The 5,564-nt window shown below is 46.2% G+C and overlaps 1 long non-coding RNA gene across 1 annotated transcript; it reads left to right on the top strand.

Moving 5' to 3' along the window:
• Window positions 1-218: 218 nt before the first annotated feature.
• Window positions 219-683, top strand: LOC138851836 (uncharacterized). The gene is made up of 2 exons (XR_011391428.1): window positions 219-474; window positions 515-683. It is a non-coding gene; the product is annotated as an uncharacterized lncRNA (long non-coding RNA).
• Window positions 684-5,564: the final 4,881 nt, after the last annotated feature.

The following is a 5,564-nucleotide window of genomic DNA, read 5'->3' as shown; positions in this document are numbered from 1 at the left end:
TTGTCTTTGTGGAGTGTTTCAAGACTATGAGAGTCTTCTCAACACTGTGAGGTTGTCTTTGTGGAGTGTTTCAAGACTATGAGAGTCTTCTCAACACTGTGAGGTTGTCTTTGTGGAGTGTTTCAAGACTACGAGAGTCTTCTCAACACTGTGAGGTTGTCTTTGTGGAGTGTTTCAAGACTATGAGAGTCTTCTCAACACTGTGAGGTTGTCTTTGTGGAGTGTTTCAAGACTACGAGAGACTTCTCAACACTGTGAGGTTGTCTTTGTGGAGTGTTTCAAGACTATGAGAGTCTTCTCAACACTTGTCGTACAAACAATGCAACAGCACATCTCTGGGAAGCTTCCAACATACCTGACTTCTTCTTGGGCATAGTTGGTGGTTAGAACTGGTGTGTCGGGTGTGAGATGGTGTGTAAAAGAGGTGGCTGGAGGCCAGACAGTGAGGCTGGAGGCCAGACAGTGTGACTGGAGGCCAGACAGTGTGACTGGAGGCCAGACAGTGTGACTGGAGGCGTAGCTTGCCCCTACACTGGCGTCTGCTGTGGCTCCTCTTATTAACCTTCTTATTTAGAGTTAAGAGACACTGTGATGGCTCACCTGGCCGCCACCTGCCACCCACAACACCACATGCATGTTTACACACAGTTAGTCCACAATTACTTACAAATGGTGGAGAGAAATAGTTATTTTTGGATTTGTTATTGTTATGGCAAATGTTTACAGATGGCAGGAGCGTCGCGCAGCGCAAGACTACTACCACTATCCTCACTACTACCACTATCCTCACTACTACTACTATCCTCACTACTACCACTAACCTCACTACTACCACTATCCTCACTGCTACCACTATCCTCACTACTACCACTATCCTCACTGCTACCACTATCCTCACTACTACCACTATCTTCACTACTACCACTATCCTCACTACTACCACTATCCTCACTGCTACCACTATCCTCACTACTACCACTATCCTCACTACTACCACTATTTATTTATTTATTTATTTATTTCCAATTTGTGCACACATACAGAGGTACAAAAAAAATACAGATAAGAGCAGTATGCCAAAGCCACTTATACTATGCATAGCATTACGGGCTGGCTTAAAATTAACTTAAGATTAACTAAGCAATGATTATTATTATTATTATTATAATCAAAAAGAAGCGCTAAGCCACAAGGACTATACAGCGCTGCTACTAAGCAATGATGAAATCAGTGATAAAACATTAATGTAAACAGATAACTATAAAGCACAAGTGAGTATTACAAAGACAGGTCATATGGTTGCATTCAGTTAGGTAGTGATTCTGTTAGGTAGTGTACTACCACTATCCTCACCACTATCCTCACTACTACCACTATCCTCACTGCTACCACTATCCTCACTACTACCACTATCCTCACTACTACCACTATCCTCACTACTACCACTATCCTCACTGCTACCACTATCCTCACTACTACCACTATCCTCACTACTACCACTATCCTCACTACTACCACTATCCTCACTACTATCACTATCCTCACTGCTACCACTATCCTCACTACTACCACTATCCTCACTACTACCACTATCCTCACTACTACCACTATCATCACTACTACCACTATCCTCACTACTACCACTATCCTCACTACTACCACTATCCTCACTACTACCACTGTCCTCACTACTACCACTGTCGTCACTATTACCACTATCCTCACTACTACCACTATCCTCACTACTACCACTATCCTCACTACTACCACTATCCTCACTACTACCACTATCCTCACTACTATCACTATCCTCACTGCTACCACTATCCTCACTACTACCACTATCCTCACTACTACCACTATCCTCACTACTACCACTATCCTCACTACTACCACTATCCTCACTACTACCACTGTCCTCACTACTACCACTGTCGTCACTATTACCACTATCCTCACTACTACCACTATCCTCACTACTACCACTGTCCTCACTACTACCACTATCCTCACTACTACCACTATCCTCACTACTACCACTGTCCTCACTACTACCACTATCCTCACTACTACCACTATCCTCACTACTACCACTATCGTCACTACTACCACTATCGTCACTACTACCACTATCCTCACTACGACCACTGTCCTCACTATTACCACTATCCTCACTACTACCACTGTCCTCACTACTACCACTATCCTCACTACTACCACTGTCCTCACTACTACCACTATCCTCACTACTACCACTATCCTCACTACTACCACTGTCCTCACTACTACCACTATCTTCACTACTACCACTATCCTCACTACTACCATTATCCTCACTACTACCACTATCCTCACGACTACCACTATCCTCACTACTACCACTATCCTCACTACTACCACTGTCCTCACTACTACCACTATCCTCACTACTACCACTATCATCACTACTACCACTGTCCTCACTACTACCACTGTCCTCACTACTACCACTATCCTCACTACTACCACTATCCTCACTACTACCACTATCCTCACTACTACCACTATCTTCACTACTACCACTATCCTCGCTACTACCACTATCCTCACTACTACCACTATCTTCACTACCACTATCCTCACTACTACCACTATCCTCACTACTACCACTGTCCTCACTACCACTATCCTCACTACTACCACTATCCTCACTACTACCACTATCCTCACTACTACCACTATCCTCACTACTACCACTATCATAACTACTACCACTATCCTAACTACTACCACTATCCTCACTACTGCCACTATCCTCACTACTACCACTATCTTCACTACTACCACTATCCTCACTACTACCACAATCCTCACTACTACCACTATCCTCACTACCACTATCCTCACTATTACCACTGTCCTCACTACTACCACTATCCTCACTACTACCACTGTCCTCACTGCCACTATCCTCATTACTACCTGTATTCCCTGGAACGCAGGAGGGAGAGATACATGATTATATACACCTGGAAAATCCTAGAGGGACTAGTACCGAACTTGCACACGAAAATCACTCACTACGAAAGCAAAAGACTTGGCAGACGATGCACCATCCCCCCAATGAAAAGCAGGGGTGTCACTAGCACGTTAAGAGACCATACAATAAGTGTCAGGGGACCGAGACTGTTCAACTGCCTCCCAGCACACATAAGGGGGATTACCAACAGACCCCTGGCAGTCTTCAAGCTGGCACTGGACAAGCACCTAAAGTCAGTTCCTGATCAGCCGGGCTGTGGCTCGTACGTTGGTTTGCGTGCAGCCAGCAGCAACAGCCTGGTTGATCAGGCGCTGATCCACCAGGAGGCCTGGTCACAGACCGGGCCGCGGGGGCGTTGACCCCCGAAACTCTCTCCAGGTAAACTCCAGGTAAACCACTTTCCTCACTACAACTATCCTCACTACCACTATCCTCACTACTACCACTGTCCTCACTACTACCACTATCCTCATTACAGCCACTATCCTCACTGCCACTGTCCTCACTACTACCACTATCCTCACTACTACCACTATCCTCACCACTACCACTATCCTCACTACTACCACTATCCTCACCACTACCACTATCCTCACTACCACTATCCTCACTACCACTATCCTCACTACTACCACTGTCCTCACTACTACCACTATCCTCACTACCACTATCTTCACTACTACCACTATCCTCACTGCTACCACTATCCTCACTACTACCACTATCCTCACTACTTCAACTATCCTCACTACTACCACTATCCTCACTACTACAACTATCTTCACTACTACAACTATCCTCACTACTACAACTGTCCTCACTACTACAACTATCTTCACTACAACCACTATCCTCACTACTACCACTATCCTCACTACTACTATCGTCACTACTACCATTATCGTCACTACTACAACTATCCTCATTACCACTATCCTCACTACTACCGCTATCCCCACTACTACCACTATCCTAACTACCTGGAGTTTACCTGGAGAGAGTTCCGGGGGTCAACGCCCCCGCGGCCCGGTCTGTGACCAGGCCTCCTGGTGGATCAGAGCCTGATCAACCAGGCTGTTGCTGCTGGCTGCACGCAAACCAACGTACGAGCCACAGCCCGGCTGATCCGGAACTGACTTTAGGTGCTTGTCCAGTGCCAGCTTGAAGACTGCCAGGGGTCTGTTGGTAATCCCCCTTATGTGTGCTGGGAGGCAGTTGAACAGTCTCGGGCCCCTGACACTTATTGTATGGTCCCTTAACGTGCTAGTGACACCCCTGCTTTTCATTGGGGGGATGGTGCATCGTCTGCCAAGTCTTTTGCTTTCGTAGTGAGTGATTTTCGTACTACCACTATCTTCACTACTACCACTATCCTCACTACTACCACTATCCTCACTACTACCACTATCCTCACTACTACCACTATCCTCACTACTACCACTATCCTCACTACTACCACTATCGTCACTACTACCACTATCCTCACTACTACCACTATCCTCACTACTACCACTATCCTCACTACTACCAGTATCCTCACTACTACCACTATCCTCACTATTACCACTATCTTCACTACTACCACTATCCTCACTACTACCACTGTCCTCACTACTACCGTACACCAGTGTGTTGTTTGCCTACAGCACAAGGGTACTATTACAGGTCCTAACCCCATTCTAAAGCATCCCATTACAAAGGAGCCCTGGGAGAGAACATCTGTCGACCTGTTGACGAACTTCTCGACCTCGGAGAAGGGAAATAAGCACCTGCTTGTAATGGTAGATAACCTGACGCGGTACGGTGAATTAGTACCCATTCCTGATAAAACCGCCGAAACGGTCGCTAGTGCTTTCCGTGAGCATGTTGTTCTTCGTCATACTTGCCCACGTATCCTTCTGTCAGACAATAGGTCTGAGTTTATAAATGGCATAATGCAGGATCTTTGCTCCAGATTCAACATTCACCAAGCGCCAGTAACTCCACGCCACCCTGCGAGTAATGGTCTTGCTGAACGTACAAATCGCAAAGTCCTGGAGGTGCTCAGAGTAACCGTTAACCCTAGTTGTACTACATGGGATGAGGCTATCCCAGATGTTCAGTGTACATTAAATTTCTCCCTCAACAGCTCGATAGGTGAGACACCTCATTTTGCTTTGTATGGCTATGACAAGCGCTTACCATATGAAATTCTGTTTGCTCCACCTAGACCTACTTACGACACTGACAACCCCAGTGTAGTAAAGATGACGACAACGCAGCTTGTCTTCCAGCGGGTACGAGAGAACCTTATGAAAGCTACTGATAGGTTCACATCTGAGCGCAATGCCCGCGCCAAGGAAAGCAAAGTGGAACCAGGTTGCAAAGTTATGTTGCTCAACCCAGTGCAGACCCCAGGTATGCACAAACTTGTCCCAAAATTCGTGGGTCCTTACCGTGTCCTACGACAGCTCCGTGGCAATAAGTTCGAGGTGAGGGAGATTGCTACGGGAACTATTAAGGAAGCCCACCTTGATCACATGAAGTATGTGGATCGTGTGCAGGC

The sequence above is a fragment of the Cherax quadricarinatus genome, unplaced genomic scaffold (genome assembly GCF_038502225.1).
Source record: "Cherax quadricarinatus isolate ZL_2023a unplaced genomic scaffold, ASM3850222v1 Contig2367, whole genome shotgun sequence".
NCBI lineage: Eukaryota > Metazoa > Arthropoda > Malacostraca > Decapoda > Parastacidae > Cherax > Cherax quadricarinatus.
This window is presented reverse-complemented; position numbering and strand designations above follow the sequence as displayed.